Source organism: Anoplophora glabripennis, unplaced genomic scaffold (assembly GCF_000390285.2).
Source record: "Anoplophora glabripennis isolate ALB-LARVAE unplaced genomic scaffold, Agla_2.0 scaffold636, whole genome shotgun sequence".
In the NCBI taxonomy this organism is placed as follows: domain Eukaryota; kingdom Metazoa; phylum Arthropoda; class Insecta; order Coleoptera; family Cerambycidae; genus Anoplophora; species Anoplophora glabripennis.
Window position 1 is genome coordinate 172,906 of NW_019416715.1, and position 25,955 is coordinate 198,860.

General features: G+C 31.6%; 1 protein-coding gene across 1 annotated transcript in view; it reads right to left on the reverse strand.

Annotated features, from left to right (window-relative positions):
* Positions 1-25,461, reverse strand: part of LOC108912535 (myosin-IB) — a 64,298-nt gene extending 38,837 nt beyond the window's left edge. Inside the window, exon 1 of the mRNA XM_018717782.2 lies at positions 25,265-25,461. The gene's annotated coding sequence lies outside the window, so the exon portion shown is untranslated. The remainder of the gene's footprint in view (positions 1-25,264) is intronic.
* Between the last annotated feature and the right edge of the window lie 494 nt (positions 25,462-25,955).

Here is a 25,955-nt window from a genome sequence, read left to right on the forward strand (position 1 = left end):
TGTAAAAGTAACTCCCGTTAAATTAATATTGTTATCGCCATGTGAGTAAAACAATAATAGGAATTGTATTAAATTACCCAGTAAGTTCAAATTTGACGCTCGGTTTTCTTAACGACAAAGGTTTTTATTTTTTACTCAAGGAATATTGTAACTCTTCTTGAATAATTTATTTTTGTAGCGGGTTATCCCAGCCGTTATATATTTCGACCTCAAAAAAAAATAATAACAAATTTTCGGAGGAGTTTATTAGGTCCTTTAACTTCTTCCCTTTTTTAGCCCCACTATTAATATTTGCATTAAATTATAAATATATAAATTAATTTATTTATTTTAATTACTATTGAAATATAGGAAAAATATACTCAACATTATTGCTTTTGTCCGAAATAAACTTTTCAATTACTTTTTCAATTTCGTTAAAGTTTGGTATTTCCCGCACCACTGATTTTTCAACAGATAGCATTACAAGTGCTACAATCAATTTAAACTTCTACAATTTTTTAAAAAACACGTGAAACAATATGTATGTAACAAAATTTTACACCACACCTGAATAAATTTCGTCTATTAAAAAAAAGCGGTGATTTGGTTACGGTCGGATTAAACAGAGCCCAAACTGCACTACTCCCATTCCATCTTTCACTGCTGCGCGACGGTAACCATGACCACCACTGTAAACACTACAGATGTCTAGGCGAGCTACCAGGAGCCTAAGTAATCAGAGTTTTACAAACGAATTTTGCTAGTCGAGTTAAATTGACTGCACAGTACAAATAGCACAGCATACATTTGCTAATTTATGTTAACACTAATAAAGACGATATTTATTTATTTATTTGTTTATCTATTTAATTATTATATTATTTAATTATAACATTGTAAACTATATTTTAAATTAAATTTTTTTACTACTAAAATATTTATAGGGGGCGGCGCCCCAGAACCCCCCGCACCTGCCACCACTGCCAATAACCATTCGAATAGACAAATGCAGATGCTTTTCGAGGCGCGGCATCCATGACTTTTGGTTAATTCTTACCTTGCGTTGTACTTCGTGCACAAAAGTGTACACGGCTTTAGGTGTCACAAATTTAAAAAATTGATTGACGCGGATTATTTTTATTTATCCTTCTTATGATTTACACGTTCTACATAAATAACTATCACTCACGAGTCATACTATCTAAAAATATAACTACACATCATTCTATTTTTTTATGTCTATATCCAGCTATTTCTGTAGAGCTTGAATCTTTTAAGAATGGGAATTAAAAAATATATCTAAAAAAATGTAAATTTATTGAATTATTTCCAGTAATCCTCGTTTGTGATACTCAAGGGTACAATCTATAAATAATAAATATTCTTAAATAATATGTGAATGTACAATGAACAATTAGTGTGCTTACTCATTTCGACACTTTAGCAGAGTAGTAATAAGGTCAATGCTCGCATGAGGTTTTACATAAAACATTTACATAAAATAAACATTCCCATAACATAACTTATTACTGACTTGTGAAATATGTGAGAATTTTGCGACCTGTTGTTAATATAATATGATTACGCACTTTTATTAATTCATGTAAATTTCTTCACATTATTAAGTGAGCAAATCGAAAACCCTGGTTGAGGTTCTCATGGTACATGGCTGTTCCTCTTTATATTTCCTAATATATTTTAATTATAATTACTCGTAGATTATTTTATCTTGACTTCCTGGTCTATCCTATCTCCACACTTGTTTTGTTCATATGCTTAACTACTATAACTATTTAATTCTGTTCAGAAAATAACCGAAATCTATTTTTTAAACTTTATTACTATTATAGATTATTAGTCCTTGTCTCCTTCAAAGTACTCCCCTCCACTATTCACACATTTTCCCAGCGGTATTTTCATTCCGCGAAGTCCTGGATAGCTTCATTTGAAACAGCCTGTAAAGTCTGTGTTGCTTTGATGTCATCAAAGTCTAAAAACGGCGTCCATTCAGCACTGATTTTAATTACGGAAATAAGAAAAAATGGCAAGAACCCAGGTTTGGCGAGTAAGGTCGGGTGACGGAGGACAGTAATCTGATTTTTGGCACAAAACTGACTTGTATGTTTATGCAAGAACAGACAGTTTTAGCAATATCCAAGAGAGACGGCAAATAAAACAAATAAATTCAAAAATATTTCTAAAAATCTTATCAAATAAAGTTAAAAAAGGTTCTTTAATATCAAAAATATAGGTAGAAAAACATATTTAACATCACAGTCCAGAGTCCTAACTTTTAATATTGCGAGAAACAACTACTCTAGTCAGTGAAAAAGTTTTAACATTCAAATTATTCAATATAAAAAGTTATGGATAAAAAGGTACCTAGATTATTTTTACGATACTATACAAAATGAGTCGGTAATACAAGTTGGGTATAGCAAACTCTCTAGATTTGCATATCAGAGTGATAAGGTATCTTTATGATACAAAAAAAGTTATTGTTGAAAAATTACATATATAAATAACTACGATTTAGCGCATTTTCAAAAATATTTTATCATTTGCGGGATGATCCCATGTAGAATTACTTGACAATTTAGTGCCAATTAATTAATAAAAGTAATACTCTCAATAATTCGAATACAATTGTTCAACAGGGTAAATGTTTATCATTCTTATCAACTATGTATGCGCGTACTACCTAATTAGAAACGATTTTAAAATACCTAAAAACTTTGACTATATACACTCGGCTACTAGCTAAATAATGTGTGTCTCGATTTGAAAATTTGTTAAATCACTTCAACAACGGATTTGAATGGGTTTTAGATACTTACTCGACCACATCAGCTCAAAAATACGAACTAACAACAACCTTTTGATAGCAACCAATAACCACCCCCCCGTTTTTGGGTCTATGTTGTGACATGAAGGTCAATGAAGTGGGAACAGATTTTTCTTTATAATAAAGCTCTATAATCCTTCATGAACGGATTCTCTGTACACCTATTACAAATTTAGATAGATCATTTGCAACCAAAACGTTGATGATTCTGAACTGTTATCATAAATGCACGGTTTTCAAGTAAAAGTTCAAAAACCGGGACTGTATTATGGGCATCATGATCGGCGGAGCATATTTAAAAATGTTTACCGACCTTTCAGATCCAGAACTTCTAATCTTTTCCTTGATCTCTTATTTTTTGTTTCTTTCTTCCAATTTCCCTCTCAGATGTTTTCCTTTGTTTGTTATTTTTTACTTTTCGGAGCAAACGTATGTCCAAGAAGACCCGTATTACCTTTCGTGAAGGCGCGGCGCGGTATTTAAAGTTTTCACTTGACTTTCCAAAGTTTCCGCCGAGAGTTCCCAGCCGCACCAAAAGAGGTGTCGTCTGCTGCGTCGGTCATCAGTTCCAGTTGGCGATAATCTGAAGATAGGTGACAAAATCGTTTTTCTTCATATGAAATCCTAAGTTTTTGGGACACCTTTATTAAACGTTTATTCATTCGTCATCTGAAACGCGTAAAACCGCGACATTTTTAAGTTCAGTTTAAGTATGTAAAAACGACACGTTTTTCTCAAATGGTGTTTGGACATTATAAATGTCTTTCTAACGTATACAGGGTGTCCCAGAATAATGTGTACAACGGGAGACCACAGACTCGTGGACTCAAAATAGGCAGATTTAAGCTAATTCACTTATATCCGAAACCGCTTTGTTTGGCCGCTAGATGGCCTCAAAGTTTGTGAAAAATTTTTTAATTTTGTAATTAACTCGAATACGTATTATTCGATTTTGATTATTTTTGTGGTGTGGACTTGTGCTTTCAATATACATATTTTAGTGTCATACAAGGTGTTTTTTAAAATTTACTACTACAAAATTGATTATGGTGATAATATCGGCTCATAGCTTTTTCCTCTTTCGGGCAATAATGACAGATATTTTTTATTTAATAGGTGATACAATTTGGAAGTTTTTGGTCCCCTTATAGAATTTTGATTAAATGAGCAGTTTGGGTACAAAAAATATTGTTTAAATGTATACATCGTTATCTTGCCACCCATATTACAATAATTATCAAGCTAGTAGGCTCTGATTGTAGATTATCGGTAATTTAGGTTTGATCTTTAAGTCATTGTACCTGCCAATTCTGTTTTACCAGAAGCGGAATAATAAATATTCAAAATGAACTTATGCTCAAGTAAATCCACATGCTGTGAAACATTATCAGCATGAATTTCGCATCAATGTTTGGTTTGGGATCATTGATAGCATTATTATTGGACCTATTATTCTACCCAATAGACCGAATGGGGAATTTTATTTAGAATTTTTGCAAAATCCAAGTTATTAGAAGATGTGTCGTTGTTACTCACAATCAGAGCTAATATGTGGTTTATGCATGATAGTACTCCAACACATTTCACTGTAAATGTCCGGCAGTATCCGAACCAAAGATTCCCTCGTCGAGGCATCAGTAGATAAGATAATGTTCCTGTTAACTGGCCTGTGCGTTCACCAGACTTAACACCTTGCGACTATTATCTTCGCGGCACTTTGAAAACAACAGTATGCCTCCATATGTAGCACCGAAGAAGAGTTGTGGAGGCATATCCAAAATGCCATAAATGTTTAAAAAAATAGCCCTTAAGAACTGCAAAGGGTGTCCTTTAACTTTCTTCGCCGAATTGTCCTCTGTTATAGAAACACTTTGAACAGTTTTTATAATAAGTTGTACCAAATTTAATAACTTTGTTACTTTTATCTCCAGCATTTTTTATTATGTTTGATTGTTCTTACGAATTATTTCAATAAAATTAGGCACGTTGTAAATATCTAATTCGTCGTATGTGTGTGTATTCATATCGAAAAATGAAGTAACATGTGCTATATCTTATGGTAGTAAACATGCACTCATTAAGAATTGGCAGGTACAATGACTTAAAGGTCAAACTGAAATTACAGTCAACCTACAAAATCAGTGACTACTAGACTAGCACATTGTTAAATATTATAACGCAGGTGACAAGATAATGAACACATTTAAAATATTTTTTCGTACCCAAACCGCTCATTTAATCAAAATTCTACAAAAAGCCCAAAAACTTCCAAATGATATCACCTATTAAATAAAAAATAACTGCCATTATTGCCCGAAAGAAGAAAAAATTATGAACGGATATTATCACCATACATGAATTTTGTAGGTGATGTAAATTTTAAAAAACACTATGTAACACCAAAATGTGTAGAATGAAAGCAAAATCCACACTCCAAAATAATCAAAATCAAATAATACGTATTCGAGATTTACAAAATTCAAAAAATGTTCACAAACTTTGAAGCCATCTAGCGGCCAAATGAAGCGATTTCGGATATAGGTGAATTATCCTAAATCTGTCTATTTTGAGTCCACGAATCTGTGGCATTCCGTTGTATACGTTATTCTGGGGCATCCTGTATATGTGTGTTTACTGGAGTTTAAAGATCTGCAATCATAAATATAGCTATTCAAATTTCCTATGGTCCTTAGTTGGTCAATACTATTCTATTTTCCTCTATACTTCAGTTACTTTGACAACTAACACTTAGGTTTATCTCTGAATTGACTGTTTCAAAATTTTCACTTTGACCTAAAGCCGGTGCTGCTCTAGGCGATGATAAATTCGTAAAATATTTACCTGTGCAAACACAGATTTGTTTTCAAGTTCTATCACAATATTGATTGTATGATTGCAAAACGCTTTTTGGTATTTTTAGATTGAAACCAAGACGGTCACATTTTTTTTTTTTTCAAGGAAATACTAATTAAATTAAATAAACCGTAATTATACCAAATTGCAAACAGGATAAAGTGGTGGTTTACGGCAGCATAGCGGATAAGTGCGATTAATTTGTCATTTTTGCGGACAATACTCAAGACAATAACCCTGTGTAATATCCAATTTGTAAATTGCTAGAATTTAATCTCGTTATAATTATGATACATATACAGAAATACCTTAATTTATTAATTCATCGTAAAGATACCTTATCATTTTTGAGAAGATATACCTACTTATAATGTAATTTTGTTTAATTTAGATTGGAGTTTTCAATAACTTATTAAATGAAATCAGATTGTTTATTTGGACAGAAACTAAAGTATTACCCACTTTTATCTTAATATGTAATACTGCCTAGATTTATACCATCGAAAGTTAAACAAAACTGAAAAAAATTCTTCAAATTCCCAGATTTTCGTCAAAATGAATCTCGTTAGTATATTTTCTTTTCAATTATCTGTTTACGAATCAGTTTACAAATTTAACCATTATCATATAAATACAAATTATAAATCAATTTTGTTCGTACTAGTCATAGTTTTTATTTACTTTATTTTTACCTGAAATTAACTTAGTACAGCAAAGTAACGTAATACTCCAGTCGGCAGAGGCCGAAAAGTTACTGTTGGTGACATTTTCTTGATAACTCGGAAATAACTATACAGGAATACTTTAAATGATGAGTACAATAACAGGCTAATTTGCTGACAAAGTATTTTATCAGGAAAAAAAGTTATTAACAATTGAATCGTGAAAAAAATATTTTTTTAGTAGTTTTCTTTAAATAACTCAGCGGGATGACTTTGTACGAAAAAATGCTTAGGACATGATTTTGTTCGTAATAAAAATAGCTACAAAATGGCGGTGGTCCGATTACGAAATTTGCAATAACAAAGCCGTGAGATTGAAAAAACGGTATAAAACGCCAATTTTTTTAAGTTGCTGTAAAAATGTCAATTATAAACAAAAAGTGATAAAACTTTCGAAAACTATAGTTCAATATATATGCAATAATGACGCTAAAGCCGAAAATCAGGAGAGCAAAACTTTTTGTTCTATAAGGTGTTATACATTCATCGGCATCTGAAACTCGAAACTTTGCCAAATTTGTTCGAAGCTTTGCTGACACTTGAAATTTGGTACACACATAGTGTAAATATGCAGAAACCAAAAGCAATTTGCAAAATTCAAGTATCTTCATTTTTGCAGTTTTGGTAAGGTTTTATACGTCACCCTAGTTTTATACGTCACCGTTTTTTTAATTTTTGGACGTATATTTATGTATATTTATAAAATATTCCATTACGGTAGATTAGCCAGCATAATTACCTACAATTTAAAAAAATATATATTTTCATCGTTTAGATCCTAAGCTACTTAACATTTTGCGCCTGTTAGCCGTAGTCGTACATTATTCAACATATTAACATAAAACAAAATCGTACGTGTGGGGTAAACCTTTAACTTTTCATTTTCGAGCGCGAGCTCCGCTCTTCGGCGCTTGTATACTATTAGAAATATGCAACAGTAAATTTAAACAATTGTTTACTTAAAGTTAAAGGTTTACCCCACACGTACGATTTTGTTTTATGTTAATATGTTGAATAATGTACGACTACGGCTAACAGGCGCAAAATGTTAAGTAGCTTAGGATCTAAACGATGAAAATATATATTTTTTTAAATTGTAGGTAATTATGCTGGCTAATCTACCGTAATGGAATATTTTATAAATATACATAAATATACGTCCAAAAATTAAAAAAACGGTGACGTATAAAACTAGGGTGACGTATAAAACCTTACCAAAACTGCAAAAATGAAGATACTTGAATTTTGCAAATTGCTTTTGGTTTCTGCATATTTACACTATGTGTGTACCAAATTTCAAGTGTCAGCAAAGCTTCGAACAAATTTGGCAAAGTTTCGAGTTTCAGATGCCGATGAATGTATAACACCTTATAGAACAAAAAGTTTTGCTCTCCTGATTTTCGGCTTTAGCGTCATTATTGTATATATATTGAACTATAGTTTTCGAAAGTTTTATCACTTTTTGTTTATAATTGACATTTTTACAGCAACTTAAAAAAATTGGCGTTTTATACCGTTTTTTCAATCTCACGGCTTTGTTATTGCAAATTTCGTAATCGGACCACCGCCATTTTGTAGCTATTTTTATTACGAACAAAATCATGTCCTAAGCATTTTTTCGTACAAAGTCATCCCGCTGAGTTATTTAAAGAAAACTACTAAAAAAAATTTTTTTCACGATTAAATTGTTAATAACTTTTTTTCCTGATAAAATACTTTGTCAGCAAATTAGCCTGTTATTGTACTCATCATTTAAAGTAGACCTGTGTAGTTATTTCCGGGTTATCAAGGTTTGACACACGCCGAACCTCTACCAACTGGACTATAATAGGAAGATAAAAATTATACAGAAATTTTTATTAAATCCTATAAACCAATAATTATTACTTTCGCAAGTATTTTGATGTCCCTGAGGCAATTTCTACTGTTACAGCCTCATGTTAGTAATGATATGTAAACATACATATTATTTTGATATAAAACTATCGTGACTAATGTACCATATGTCTAAGCACACAGCACATGTTTCTGAAAGCTATTATTATGTACTGCCACAACCACTAGTTTTTGTGGTTATAAAATCTCATATATGCTTTTTACATGTCGATTTGCTCACAAACGGTTTTATGAAAACAAATATGGAACGGTTCAGCATACACGAAGTCAAATATTCAAGTAGGTACCAGTAAAAATACGTATTTTTCAATAGCATTAAATTAGATGCAAGGAATTTACGTATTTCAGTTGTCAAACTTAAATAATTAAAAAATATTTAAGTGCTATGATTATATTTACAGTTATATTTTGTTAGTTATAAGAAATTACAATTTGTTCTTCCTTTTTAATTTTCAATTTTTTTAGATGTAATAAGAGCGTAAATTATTCTGAAAATAACGATGCTGGGTTTTTAGAAATAAACACTTATTAGTTAATTTTCTGTCCTTCCTAAAATCGTATTTTTGTCGCGTCTTTTTGTGATATATCAAATTAATGCAATTAACAGTAAAATTTGAACAAATATGCATCACATATTATAAAATAACACAAACCGCGTGTAGGTACCACTCATGAACTCTGCCACGGGATAATCAATCATCACCATAAACTTGGTTCATCAATTGAAACGTTTCGGTAACAGTTTTATCACATTTAAAACAAAACTTAATATTAGCTCTGTTCAATGCTCATTTTTGAAAAGTCCTGTTTTTATTGAAATGCACCTTGTATATTACCACGAGCCGCCACTGCACCCAAAGCATAAAATTGTCCTTAAATCAGAAAATTTCACTGTTTTTTATTATTTGGTTATTAGTTCTGATTAGTTTTCATTGTTTTTAACATTTGTATGTAACTTTGTCCTCCTCTCCCAATAATTTGGTAACTTATTTTGATTGATCTGCTTACAAATTCTAAAAACAAATTTTTTCGTATAACACTACCTTAACAAAAAAGCATGCAGTTACTTGGATAATATTATAGAAATTAAGTACCTTTCTTTTATCTTAAAAATATAAACAGGTATAGGAAGAGAACACACTCTTGCATTTCAACACGTAGAAAGATTTGATTATACCACTGAAATATTGAACAATTGTAATTTACTCGTTACGTAAGAGAATAGAATTCACCTTCACCGACTATGTTGTAACATTTAAAATCAGCAGTTATTGTTATACTTAACAAGGAAATAAAGTAATCTTTTCTCGTACTCATTTCAGATTATTTTTTTTATGGTTCATCAACCCATACAAACCTATACAACTATTTTAAACTTTCAAAGTATAGGAAAGTGTTGCAAACTACCACAACACTGACTTTATTTATAATTGAGACTTCTTTTCCTCACTTTTTATTATTTTATTATGGAGCAAAAAAAAGGAAATGCCCGCGCAGGTTGATTTTTTCTCGTCACTTTTTTTACTCTATTTTAGATAAATTCAAAAAAAATTAAAAAATGTTTTCAAATTAAGTCAAACTATACCGGGTGATTTTTTTAATCTGAAACTTTCAAATATCTCGAGAAATAAGCACTACGAAAAAAATGTCCATAATCAAAATTTAATCATTCCACGGAGGGAATAATTAGTAATAGTAGTAATACGAGTAGTAATAGGAACCCCTATTTTTTATTGCAGATTCGGATTCAACGGCTAAAAGTACATAGGATTTGCCTAAAAACTTTTTTTGGATTGATGATGACATTCAATTTTTTCAATTTCTCCTACTGAACATATGCATATGGTTCTGCAATACGTTTGCAATAAAAAATACCACTATACTGTGCACTACATTTTTATATTATACATATGTATATGAGTAATCTTACAAACTTTCAAATGTAGTATCACTCGGATTCTTTCTATTGAAAAGAAAAATTGAAATAACAGCTATCATATAGATGATATTAGCCTTAAAATTTTTATATTATAAAAAGCTTTTGTTCAAATCAGAAATCGATCTGCACTATCGGCTTCTTGTTTATTATAGCCATTGTTGAATTTTTATTGTTCTCAAAATAATTCAATTAATAAAATTTAATAAAACTAATTGTGCACCCTCAAAATTTAATTCGAGATCGTTTACCGGAAAATTTCTTTGTCTCTTTGATTAAATATTTTATAAGTATGAAGACAAAATAATTTCGTTATTCAAGTAGGGTCGGGAAACGGCTGTTAATATTAAATAGAGTTTTTTATATCCATTATTGGTTAACAAAAAACGTTTCATTTTTATTACATGTCGTGGTTCCTCAATCGATTGTTGTATGTATTACCCGCATTTTCTTATTATCTTAATGCTGCTGCGGACAATACAAACAAGGGTTCAGTACAAAATACAAACACCTTTCAAGGCAACTAATGCAGTAACAAATTTTAATATGTAATTTCATATTTCCATCCATTTCTTTTTATTGTTTAGTTCTGGGAAAAATTGGAGATTTATATTTTTGAAAAAAAAACCGCACAACTAAAACAAGACCATCAAAATTTATAATTTAGAATTCGTATCTATATTTTTATTTTTTAAAAGTATGTACATATTTGTTGAAACCTAACCAAAATATGATTCTTTTAAAATACGATGAAAATAGATACGAAAGGAATAAAAATTAAATAATGTATGTACCTATTATATCAATAAATAAAATAGTTTTTTAATCTTATCAATTTAAATAAGTTTACACGTCCAATCTTCGAAGATCATAAACCACTTAAAAATCGTTTTAGAAAATATTTTTGTTTGTTTTGGGAAAGACTCTCGAAAGTCGACCACAACATCATTGTTGCGCTCTGCATACAGAGTGATTCATAACTTATTCGAAAAAATTTGGGAATAGATGCGGCATGAGAAATGGAGTCAATATCGTACATTTTTTTTTTCTAAAATCCTTATAGTTTCCGAGAAAACAATTATTGAAGTTGTAGTACTTTCAACCATTACATAGCTGAACAACTGTAGTCTCTAGCGTCATTCGGAATACGCGTGGAGAGCCACGTGGCTTCAGCGACAAAATACTGAAATCCGATTTTACAATCGTCGTGTAGTGCGATAGTGTTTACAATAGTTTTTTAGTAGTTAGTGTCAAAAATGGCTTGCATGTATAGCAACTCGGAGTTGATGGATATCGTTTTAATTTATGGTGAATCAAGACAACATTTGTGTTAGTTCGTAGAAACTGAATAAGACGGACCCAAATGTGTTTACACGTCGATGGACAAAATTTTGAACAGTTGTTGTAACATCAGGTATATCAAATTATTTTATTATTTAAAACCACAAATTTTAATTCAAAGATTAATTTAATTAATAATAACAATAGCGGAAAAGCAATTGAATTTGCTGATAGGTGCTATAAAATTCTATTTATTTCTTTCCTTGCGAAATTCTTTCAAGTTTTTGTCCGTTTTTATCGCACTTTGCCGCCATGCCGGTCGCATTGTGCGAGGTTAGGTTTTACAGTGGACCAGTTTCCAGTGCCGTGCAGAAGTGTATTTTTAAAATATTGTCGAATTGCCATTTTTGATTTTTTTTTCTTTACAAAATTGTATTTGTAAAATCCCCTGTAAATCCAAATTTTTTTTTTGATAAGTTCGGAATCACCCTGTATGCACGTTTCACTTATTTGTTAGTTTGTTGTATGATTGGTATAAATCGCTCGCTATTGTAGATCTGTTAGGCTGAAAGAGGATTAAATAAAAATTTACTTTTTATTGCATCTACATCTACTTATCAAACAAAATACATATAGATTTCGCTGAATTATGTGATTGAAACATGTAATTAGATAACTACTTTAATTTCATAAATTACAACATTTTTTACGACTATACTTAACAATTTTCCAATGTTTTTAAGTTCATGTCGTAATATGAAAGGGTTGACTCTAGGATTATTTTAAGCCCTAAAGTCTTAATAAACCAATTGTCTAAAGCTACCATAGCTACCATTATTTCTAAAAAAAAACGCCAGTGGCATATTTTTTTCTTGGGAAAACGAGACGGTACCTCTAGTAGTACGCCACTGGTTAAAGCCACAAGGTTAATATTACATTCAATAAAAGTTCTAATTACGTGAATATGCTGTAGTAAATTTCATTCAATTCCATCAGCGCATTATGAAGATAAGGCAAAAAATATATATTTTTATGTAAACTTTAACACCCTGTATCTCGAATACCGAGTCTCGCAGGAAAAAAGTTAATAGGCAAACTCTACTTATTTTTTCGTAATGAATCTAGTCCTGTAGTTTCTGAATTCAAAGTATATTTGAAAAGCAGGAAAAATCTTTCTTCCTACTACCGCTCATATTAAAAAAATGTGTTTGCTTTAGAACTTCCTAGAATACTAATTGTTAAGACAAGTCAGCCTTATGTAAAAATATAGGTACAGGATATTTCAGTAAAAAAAACATGTTTGCCACGGCTTGTTATTTGTAGTCAAAAATTAAAATATGTATAGTATTTCCGATCTCAATTGAAGAACCAAGAGGTTGGCAGTATGTACCGCATTTGGTAGCTGACGCAGCAACTCGGCATTAAAATATTTGAAAAACTTGTTCCTATATTTATTTTGCCATACCCACATATAGGTCTGGTCGCCTAGTTGAAGAATGAGCGCGCGGACAAACGCGGTATAAAGACAGCCGCACTGAGCGACCTGGCCATAAATTCAATTGTCAACAAATGGCCTAGCAGTGCAATGCAGCAATGCGGAATTTGGTGTGATTCAGGTAATTTGAATTTATTATAGTCACCTTCTATTAATCATTCATATTACAATTGCGAAATGGAGAAGTAAGAGGGATATTTTGTTTACTAATATTACAACATGGCATTTTGGAGACCTTTTGAAACGGGACAAAACGAAATTTACCATCAATATAATAAAATTGTTTGAGGACATAAACAATTAAAATATATATGTATTAACATATAATAGAAATTATCTGCACGTTATATACAAATTACCTATTATATTTTTTTTTTCTTTAACAGAAAACTTTTTTAGGGACGCCTATGAAACTCATTAAATTTTATTGCTAGGCGTTTTTATACCTACATGTTCAACTGACTTCGGACTATACCACCATATCATGACTCATGATGTTCTAAAATCTAGAGTTATCATGGGAGATTAAATTACGCACTGAATTTACACGCTTTGTGTAAATTTTACCAAAACAACATTACATACAATATTAACGTTTCAATACGGTTTTATGGCATCTCATGAACTTAATCCTATACAGAACTAAATCTGTAGTTATCTATTCGAGAACAGCCGGAAGCTTCAGTAACTTATGATGAAGCATTATGCAAATATAAAACTGACTGATGGCTTACTTGGTATTCATATCATTTATAATCACCATCAAACTTAATTGAATTATAATCAATTTTGACTTAGGATCTGGAAATAATTAGAGATAACCTTCATGATGAGCTCGAAATATATTAATTTTTTATATTTATGATGATTAATTACTTACACAAAACTTAAGATCTTATTCAAATAATATTCTAGTATAAATCTTACTTTACTGCCTTTATTTGTCATTTCCTGTAGTGATGTTATCAAAAAGTTACCTTCAATTATGCATGATGATCATCATGACAATAAGGCAAGGCATCCTTTGCGAGATGATAAAATACTGCCAAGACACATATAATAAAATTATTTGTAAATTATCGAGATGCCTATGTAGATAAAATTCAATATTAAAAATTTCCATAATTTCTAGACGTAAAATATATTACCCGACATATTTTTATTTGTAACGGTATTTTTTAATTTTCATTAATGTTAATTATACCAATTAAAACACTAATAGCTTCAAACCAATCACTAGTTAATATTAAGTTATTTTCACATGGATTTTAGAAACTGTGTTGCGTTCGCAGGTGAATAAACTGCGAAGGAACAGCGGATTTCACTAATTAACAATATATTCAACCTTTTTCTGATCAAAAAAAACTTTTCCATCTCTAGATGGATTAGTTGTCTTTACACAATTAACGGTAATGTAGGACGACGATTAAATGCCAAGCATTTGCATTAACAAAATGGACGTTTGACAATGCCAGTTCCACAAAACGAAAAAAGAACATAAAAATATAACAGATTCGATATTATTATGGGGGCGATGAACAAGAAGACGAAACTCAGATAATCAGAAATATCTTTGTATATAAAAAAACGAGGAAAAACTGAATATACGAGTATTCCAACTTAAAATTCTAATATATAGTTTAATCCAAATATAATCTATTTGAAATAGGTAGTATAGTCTTTCCGATATCAATTGAAGAACCAAGAGGATGACAGTATGTATCAGGTTCGGTCGCTGACGCAGCAACTCGGCATTGAAATATTTGAAAAACTTGTTCCCATATTTATTTAGCCATACCCATATACAGGTCTGGTCGAGCTAGACGTGGAGGTGGTAGAAATGTGTACGCCCAGTTGATGAATGAGCGTGCGGGCAAACAGCAATACGCACTGTTGGTCTAGTCGACTGCGTCATAAATTGCAATTGTCGACAAGTCGCCTGGCAGTGCAGTGCATCAATGCGGAATTTGGTCTGATTCAGGTAATTTTAATTTATTATAGGCACCTTCATCATTCATATTACAATTGCGAAAGGGAGAAATAAGACGGATATTTGGTTTAGTAACATTATTACATGGCATTTTGGAGACCTTTTGAAACGGAACAAAACGAAATTTACCATCAATATAATAAAATTGTTTGAGGACATGAATAATTAAAATATGTTGTTGATCAAATGAACATATAATAGAAATTTTCTACACATTTTACACAAATTATTATAATTTTTTACCTTTAGCAGAAAACTTTTTTAGGGACGCCTATGAAACTAAAAAAATTAAATTTTATTGCTAAATGTTCAACTGACTTCGGAAAGACTATTACTTTAACTTTAAATCAATATAAAGACATTTTCGGAATGACCAAAGTCCCTACCAAGTTGAAAATGAAAGTATTTGAGATATTGGGCCTCGTGAATAAAACAGAAGCATTTGCTTAAAGTAGGTAAAGAGTAAAAGTAAAAGCAGATACTTCCAAGTAAAAAGTTAAACCAAAAGTATTTACTTCATTGTAAATAATATTTTACTTTTACCTTATAACTTATAACAATTGGTTCAAACGTTGCAAGTACTATAGCTTCAATAGCGCATATTGCTCTAAATAGAATATAGTCTACAGGGTGTTCGAAAACTATGAGCAAAAAACTTAAGAAATGATTCTACTTACAAAAATAGTATATGTTCCTATTACACTCCTTTTAAAAATACAATATTTTGGTATTTTTGATAACAAACTATAGCTACAAGGAAAGGAATTATTTATATTGTCACTTCTTCGTTTTTTATGAACCGAAAAGGTATCTGTAATCACTCGTGATTGTATCAGTTTCCCTACAACAATTTTACGCTTTCATGTGATTTAAAAACCCATATTTCCTACGTTTAGATGTGTTAAATCCAACTGAAGTCTGTTATTAAAGTACAGTCTTTCCGATATCAATTGAAGAACTAAGATGTTGACGGTATGTACCAGGTTCGGTCGCTGACGCAGCAACTCGGCATTGAAATACATATTTGAAAAACTTGTTCTCATATTTATTTAACCATACCCATATACAGGTCTGATCGAACTACACGTGGATGTGGTAGAAATGTATACGCCCAGTTGAAGAACGCGAGCGCGGGCAAACGAAACTTAACACAACTGCATTGGGCTCATGGGCAATAAATCTCAGCTTTTGACAAGTGGTTGACAATATCCCAGCAGTGCAGTGCAGCAATGCGCTATTTGGTGAGATTTAGGCAATTTTAATTTTTTATAGGCACCTTCTATTAATCATTATATTACAATTGCGAAAGGGGGAAATAATATTATTACAACATAGCATTTTAGAGACCTTTTAAAACGGAACAAAATTTACCATCAATATAATAAAATTGTTTGAGGACATAATAATTAAAATATGTTGTTGGCCAAATGAACATATAACGCCATGTATTAATGTAGACCAATAAATATTCTATTCTATTCTATTCTATTCTATTCTATTCTATTCTATTCTATTCTATTCTATTCTATTCTATTCTAATAGAAATTTTCTACACATTATATACAAATTATTATAATTTTTTTACCTTTAACAGAAAACTTTTTTAGGGACGCCTATGAAAGTCATTAAATTTTATTGCCAGGCATTTTTTTGCATGTTCAACTGACTCCGGAAAGACATGCTTACAATGTTATCAAGGCAAATGCTAAGACACAGCGAATATTCAGTTTTATTCACATTCACTGAATTTTCTCTCTAGCAGAAAAAGGTAAATATTTTAACGCTTTAACTTTTAAATTGAAGCAAATAGTTCAAATATTAATCATAGTTACTGAGGGTTTAACTTCGAAAACATGTAGTTAAAGAATTTGCTTCCTTTTATTCATCATTATATACAATGTCTTTAACTAAAAGAAATATGTTTTATTTACATTATTTAGTAAGTAAAGATACACAACATGCAATGTAAATACCTAGACATTTAAAAAAATAGTGAATCATTTTTACATGAAATACAATAATTCTCCCATTAGATTAGTAGGTATTATACTTGGTATTTTTTAAGTTGAACAAATATCATAAAACATCAGCTCTCAACTTTTACTGATAAAATCATACATGTTTTACTGAAATTGTCATGTTCCTGCTACTTGAATTAATAGAACAAACGAAGTGATCACCTTGTTTGGTTTGCAAGCTTCGGTGGCAATTGTTAGAGGTTGAACAACTTCCGGGCTAAGTTTCAGAGTTTTTTTGAAGAAGTAAAGAAGTGAAGAGTGAAACGTCAAAAGCCTAAACCGACAACATGATTAATTCATATGCACTAAAAAAATGCTACCATGACATACAATACAGGGTGTAACAAGGATATTGCGACAAACTATATGAAGCGATATTTCTTGTTAAAATAAACAATAACAACATTTTCCTATACGACGATTTCTAAGCGTTTATAATAATAATAATATATTTATTTCATAAGTCTTTGCTCACACAAAGTATCGGAAATTGTCGAAAATATGTAACACAAATAAAAAACAAATAATAATTGTATAAGGACAAACTACAAAATATAGACCAATGACAAGACATAGAACATAATTACAAAATATAGAATAAAAATTGCAATAAAAAATTAAAAATTACAATAAAAAAATTAAAATATAAATTTTAAATTAAAAATGTGTGTTTTACAATGTTTCGAAAAATATATGTAATATGTTTTAATATATTTAAGTTACCTGAAACTTGATACAATTTAATGTCAAAATAGACTATTTCCAACATTTGAGTTTTTCGTTAAATTCATAAATTCACATTCTTCAAAAGGTCGCTGAGGTTGCTAAAAAAATTAAGACAAACAAATTGTCTTTCATCTACTTCTTTTAGATGATGATTATTCTAGCGGTATCTCTGTTTTTGAACGTTTACTATTGAATCGTAACAAAAAAATAAAAATGAAATAAAAGGTCAACTTTGATTAATTAATTAACATTTTTGACATGGATAACGCAATAATTAATCTTTTTAGAACCATAAGATTGATTACCGTGTTATCCAATTCACTGATTTATACTTAGAGATATTTATTGCATTTAACTGAGAGATGTATGAATGCAATCTAAAAACTACATGTCAAAAATGTAAGTCATCCGATAAATTTTTTCTATTCACATTTCATAAAAGTTACTGTTTTTCTTGCAATATTTTAGTCATACTACTTTGCAGCCATCATCAGCAGAACTGACTTAGATCGCTACAAGTACAGGTAGGAAAGAATTGATTTTAGAACACACAGTGGAGACAAAAAACCAAAAACTTAGGTACCACAATATCAGCCAATTTGACCGAGACCACATTTTACGTTACGTTTACAAATTCTTTTTATAATAATACCTAATATTACTCGTAATAACAAAACATTTACCAAACACAAAGTATTTCACGCCATTTACTCAGAACCCTTTTAATTTTATGATAAATTTGCAGGAATAGCTCTTTTTTTTTGGGGGGGGGTCCATATTTGTTGAAAGCTAATACGCTATAAAATTCAACTGTTTTTTCATTTTAAAAATTTTCCTAATAATTAAAGAGTCTGATTATTTTACTAATACGTCGAACCTATTTATTAATTCCTAAATATTATACTTACAATAGACCCCCTGTTTTCATATTTCACAAATAAGAAGTGGATCTTATTTGTGGAAGAGCGAAATGGGCGGTGACTATTAGACGCCTCCATTATAGCCATCTTTCTCTATCGTACGGATTTCTATGACTTTCTTTATCGCTCTCACGTAACGGCCGATGAACCATGGGGACTTTCCGACCCTGCATAGTGTCCGAGATATAGTCGCTCCATAACCTTAACTGATCAGTGATCACATGTATACGTATACAACATTAATTTGGTAAGCATAGCTCGAAGCTCGGACAAGATATTTTTAAATTTGTTTACTCAGTTATAAGTGACAATAAAATGCGTATAATTTTTTTTGCGAAAGAAACTTCGAAACATCTTTAATTTTCATTACGTTAAACCGCAATATAAATACCAACGTTCTGACCACCGATTTCCTTGTGCACCTAAAACATAACTTTCCTGAATCCAGCGGAAGTGGACTATCGTCGAATTGTCCACTAAATACTTGATTAAATACTTCTAGAAACAACAAGTGATACGTGTCCTAACTGTCTAATTTCCAGGTTACATCATGCCCATAAAATTATTTTAACAGAGGTTAATAGTACCTATTAATATTCAAGCAAGGAGGAACCGATTTGTAGCTTTAAACGGAAATAATCAAATAAGGCTTATGCAACATCTGCTTATTAGCGTTAATAGACTATCGACATCTAGTTAGTTACGGGGGTTGGTGTTGGTAACAAGTTGTAAAAAATTGAATATAATATGTAGATATTCAAGTACATATTAACAACTGTATCTATCCAGAAAACATCAGTTTTATCATGTTTTTAATAGCAGTTTTCTAAAAAATTATATTATTATAACCACAAAATTCACCCTTGTTTCAAATACTCATAAAAATCTATCAAGAGGAGCCTCCATGGCGCAGTTCTTGCCAAAAATTAATTAGGTAACAATCCAAATTTTCGCCGATCTTTCCAATAGGTATTTCCCGCCCTGGCTCTACAAATGTCACGATTGCCGCCAAAATCGTTCCAGATGTACTTACAACGATGCTGCCACGCATGCGACCAAGCGCTGCGCCCTTCTGACTGCGCAGGGGTCAGCGAATTTCACCTGGTGTCGTAAATTCGAAGAAAGATGTGATGTTTACACAAAGATCAAGCAGTACGCTCATATAAAACGAATTGATCAAGTGATTAAACAAGATTTTAACCTTTCACAGTCCACAACAATAATAAAGTGACATTATATCCAGTCGAACTAAAAAAAAATCAAACAAACATTGTCGATGGTTGAATGATTTCCGGGTTGGTTGCCCCGTCGTCGATTTACACCTCTTGACATTTCGAGAGACATATCGCTCTCTTCTTTAGAAGTTACTCTGAAACTCAGTTTCGACAAAACAAACCAAACAATCTTATCTCCAAACATTCTGTATTTTCTATTGCTGCAGGTATCGTGAACAAAACTAATTCACGTCTTCACGAAACCGTAGCAATAAAAAAAATAGATAATTTTTATGAGGCAACTTTTTATCTAGTTTTGATATGAACACCTAGGTACTCACATAGGATCAACTATCCACATTAAAAAATAAATATATATTTTATATGTACATATTTAATTATATTATTTGTTTAAAATGGTGCTAGATTCTAGCTAACTCTCCAATCATTGGACTAGTCTTACTAGAAGAAAAGAATAATCTTCATAAAGAAAATTGTCCAAACGAGAAAAGTTTACTTAAATGGAAGTATGTTACGTCTACTTCTATAAAATATAATTTTCCTATCAAATTTTGCTCCAGTTATTTGAGTTAGTAAATAATTCTTAAAGTAATTCTGCTTTCTTAACTGTAGCACATGTTGTACCTACACATAAACATAATAATACTAATTGTAAGATGTTCTTGGAACCGACAATTTATAGGTATTGCAGTTCAATGAAACAAAATATATTTACTTTCTATTGTCGCTGATCTCGCATGTACATAAGAACTTTTATGTTTCACACACGAGGTCTGTTCAGAAAATAACCGAACTTTTTTAATTACGCGCGCTTTAGTGATATGCGGTTGTCAACATTACTTCTCTGTACTCACGTTCTTGGATTGTTGATATCGTCTCATTTAGGTTTGGTGATATTGTTAATTGAGTGCAACGTTTTTAAGTGTTAGTGATGATTTTTGAAATGAGCGATTTTCTGAAACATCGATGCAACGTAAAATTTTGCGTGAAACTGGAACTTTCACGGAATCGTTTCATCTTTTGAAACAAGCTTACGGAGATGATGCTCTGGGTGGAACGCAATGGTTTTCATGATTTAATTTGGTAATCAGTCAATTGAAGATGATCTTCGATCAGAAAGTCTTCGACTTCAAAAGATGACCCCCACGTTCAGAAAATTAAAGATCTGGTGCATACAAATCGCCGGTTGACTATCAGAGAAATTTCAGAAGAGGGTAACCACTCAATTGGGTTATGCCATGAAATTTTATCTGAAAAACTGAACACACATCCAGTTGATAACCGAACAACAGAAACAAAATCGTGTGGACGTTTGTCGGCAAGCCCACTCCAATGATGATGAAACATTCATTCAATTCAAAGGTTCATAACTATGGTTGCCATATTTGGCCATATTTGGCTAAGGTAGCGTTCTCTCTCCAACAGAACCTTTAAACTTCCATTCCTCTGAAAAAAGACTGATCTCTAACAAATTGCTGAAAGCACAAGCCACGGGATATTATTTAGGACTAGGCAATTGATCAGGACTTTTAATGGGTCTTGTCGGGAGGTCGGGACAAAGTAGCCAATAACGGTGACAGTCCCGATATATCGGGACGTATAGCAACCCTAATCATAACGGGAAGCGAAAGCTGGGTTTACGGCTAGGCATTGAGACAAAAGTTCAATTATCACAATGGATTAGCAAAGGTACAAAGGATCTACACGCACCAAGTAAGCACGTCAGTCTCGATCTAATGTCAAAGTGATGCTTACTGTTTTTTAAACTTTAATGGAATTGTAAATTTTGAATTGCCTTGCCTTAAAGTGAAAGAGTGAACCATGTGTATAGACTTTCCGATATCAATTGAAGAAAAACGAGGTTGGCAGTATGTACCAGGTTCGGTCGCTTATGTAGCAACTTGGCATTGAAATATTTGAAAAACTTGTTCCCATATTTATTTAGCCATACCCATATACAGGTCTGGTCGAACTAAACGTGGAGGTGGTAGAAATGTGTACGCCCAGTTGAAGAATGCGAGCGCGGGCAAACGAAATAAAAAGACAGTTGCATTGGGCAGCTGGGCAATAAATTTCAGCCGTTGAGAAGTGGTCGATAAATTGCCCAGCAGTGCAGTGCAGCAATGCGGAATTTGGTGTGATTCAGGTAATTTTAATTTATTATAGGCACTTTCTATTAATCATTGGTATTGCAATTGCGAAAGGGAGAAGTAATATTATTACAACATGGCATTTTGGAGATCTTTTGAAACGGAATAAAACGAAATTTACCATCAATATAATAAAATTGTTTGAGGACATAAATAATTAAAATATGTTGTTGGCCAAATGAACATAATAATAGAAATTTTCTGCACATTATATACAAATTATTATAATTTTTTACCTTCATCAGAAAACTTCTTTAGGGGCGCCTATGAAAGTCATTAAATTTTATTGCCAGGCGTTTTTTACATGTTCAACTGACTTCGGAAAGACTATACTATCAATGCGTTTTACAACGGTTACGGGAAAAAATCCGCAAAAACTGACCAGAGATAATGCGAGACAACTTATGGTTCTTGTACCGTAACAATGCGCCTGTACTTAGCCTGTAGCTTTGTCAATTCGTCAGTTTTGTGCCAGATCACTGTCCTCCCTCACCCTCCTTACTACCCACACTTGTCCGATATTTTGTAATCATTAAATTAACGCTAACGAGCTGTCCATGGATTCAATAAGAACATCTAAGTAACGTATGCAAATGTTTTATGGAATGATTCACTATTTACTAAAGGTTGTGCTTCTTTTCTTTATTTATTAATTCAACTAAGCGTTTCGATTTACACTTCAGTCGCAAACATAAAAAATATAAATATAAAAAATTAAACAATGCTGTTGCTTTTGACGAGTTTGCGACAGGGACCGTTTTATCCAAATATGTAAAAATATTGGATGTTCCATTTAAATTAACAAAGTAAACATCTGCGGCCATTTTGTTTGGACTTCAATTGTTTTTCCACTATCATAAAGAATTGTGCAACTTTTGTATTTTACATTTTTTTATAACGCTTAAAACAAAAAAGTTAAAGGGGGGTCAAAATATAGTGAATCACCTGCCAAAATTTGGTAGTGACTAAAAAGATTATAACTGTGTTCAGTGGCGCACTTAGAGAGTGCAAAGAACCATATTTTTTCTTTCGATTCGAAATTAAAATCAGCTGTACTAAGTAAATGTTACATTATTTTATAAACTTTCAAATTCAGTTTAAAACTATAATAAAAATAATAATAATCAAGTAGGAATTTTTTTGCTTAAAATTGAACGTAGAGAATAACATACTGAAGTATGTACATCTCCTCCTGAAACACCCTGTATAGGTATTTTTATTTTTTTCAATAGGTACTTTGTACCTACATATTTCCGCCCTGCTTGGTATGTAAATCAAGAGACGCCACTGTACCTATGCCTTCTTATAGAATTATAGATGTACAGGCTGGGCCATTTTCGATGGGAATTCAGAGTATTTCAGAAACTACTAAAGATATGATAAATCTGACACCACGTTCTCGAGCTCGATTTTCATGGCAAACTCGACTGTCAGATCGGAAATTTGCTATCTTCATTTGTTTCTGAGTTACAGGGCGTTTCTCGTTATTGTGACACTTTTGAACATGTCTATATTTCAGCTGTTAAATAAGTTAGAGTTAAAGTGAAAACTGCTCAAGAGTAATTCTTTGACGTAGAATTGAATGCCGGTATTAGATTTTTAGTAGATTTTAAGATTTCGGAGTTATGACCCAAAGTTAATTTTTTTCAAATGGAAATCGTAGTTGACCATGGCCTAAAAAAATATAGATTTTTTCCGCTTTTCAGCAATATATCACGTGTTATAGTTATTTTTACAAACACGGGGGATACGGGGTGTTTTATATATAAATTATATTTTTTTTCCTTTTTAATATGACCGGCTATGAAAATACAGATAAAACTATAATTCTTACTTTTACAAAAGTCATATCTGTTGTAAAAATATGACATTTATTTTAAATGCACAACATATACTCGTGTGATAATATAATACTAACGAAATTTTAGGAGATAGGTGGATAGGAACAAACGGACCGATCAGATGGCCAGCTAGGTTACCTGATTTGAGTCCGTTGGACTTTTTCCTTTGAGGTTTTCTAAAAGACATTATATTTAAAATTCCTTTTATTAATATTTCAAATACCTATACATTTAATGAATGCTACCCGATGCGTTGCCAGAAGATGCGTGAAATGTGTGACAGTTGAGGGACGGCAATTTGAACATTTACCTATCATTTTTGAAAGTTTTTATTGATGTAGGTACTTACTATTGTTTAATTTACGTTTAATATTGTAACTTCAGTTGAAGTGGAATAAAAATTTGAAAACTCTGTCTTTTCTAATGTGTAATATATATTTTAAATAAACGTCATATTTTTACAACAGATATGATTTTTGTAAAAGTAAGAATTATAGTTTTGTATGTATTTTCATAACCAGCAGAAACGCCCTGTAACTCAGAAACAAATGAAGATAGCAAATTTCCGATCTGACAGTCGAGTTTGCCATGACAATCGAGCTCGAGAACGTGGTGTCAGATTTATCATATCTTTAGTAGTTTCTGAGATACCCTGAAATCCCATCGAAAATGGACCAGCCTGTACATAAGTACATACCAACCAAAATTTGGTAGTGACTAAAAAGATTATACTTAACTGTGTTCAGTAGCGCACTTAGAGAGCAAAGAACCATATTTTTTTCTTTCGAAATTAAAATCAGCTGTACCTACTAAATTTTTCATTATTTTATAAACATTCAAATTCAGTTTGAAACTATATTAAAAATAATAATAATCAACTATTTATCTTTCAGATGCCCTACTTTAGTGTAACTAGGTGGTGGACATCATACTTGACTACTTACTTACATATTTAATTTATTAAAAACAATATTAATTTTATATGATAAATAGTTTCAATATATGTAAATATCATAGTAAACAAAATGTAGTAAGTATATAAATGTTTCATGGTTATTAATAAATTTTTATTTCGCTGTATTTATGAATCATATATGAATTTATATACATAAATACCCAATTTTTTAAATATTTCAAGAAACACTAGAAGAGTAAGCATTTAAATAAACATTATTTTGCATGTCAGCAGTTTGATAATTAATACTTATTGCTTATTATTCTGCATAGTTTGACTGCTTGCACTTTCGATAATTATTACAATTCTATAGACCCGCTGCAATCTTTTGAATGTTAAATAAACCGACAGCGATGCTACGCAGGTAAACAACTACGCTCGTCTTGACAAACTAAACTGGGAAACTTGTTTGAACTAACCTCGTTTTAAAAGAGTCCCATCCAATTCGAAACGATACTCTGCATTAGATCATGCTCACTTCACTTTTAACACTTATTTCTCTCGTCGAGAAAAAACAGTGACACTTTCTCCGGAGAATGCAGTTTTCACCCGATAAGAAACCGGCGGCGCGTGCCGTTATTTCACGCACGTGTACCTCAAATGTCACAACTATCTTAAAGCCAAGAATTTGTCAGACTGTAGGCTGGCGTCTTCGGAGAGCTAGGTTGACTTCCATGTGTGGTGGATTCCCTTTCCCGGTGAGCTCTGAAAGGTTACCAGTGGCGGAGCGTCGCATTCACCTTTTCAAAGGTTATCGAAATCCATACGGTGTAAGTTATGCATCGTTTTATGTGACATTATTAATACGCGCAGATGTTAGAAGGTTGCGACATAGGGGAATACGTTACAACCGTAGAACTCCCGAACAGTGAACATTACTTAAACGACCTTGTTTCGGTTAGGTATAATAAATAGAGGTACATTAGCAGAGGGGTATAAAAACAAAATTCATAAATAACTCTTCCGGCGACCTCACCATAAAATGCGATCTTACGATCTTTCCGCGACAAAAATGTCACTTCTTAGGTGTCATATCATAAGGACATACAGAAAGCGAGAGCGACTATTAGCTATTATTTTATCAAATCTACAGGGTGATTCAGTAACAAC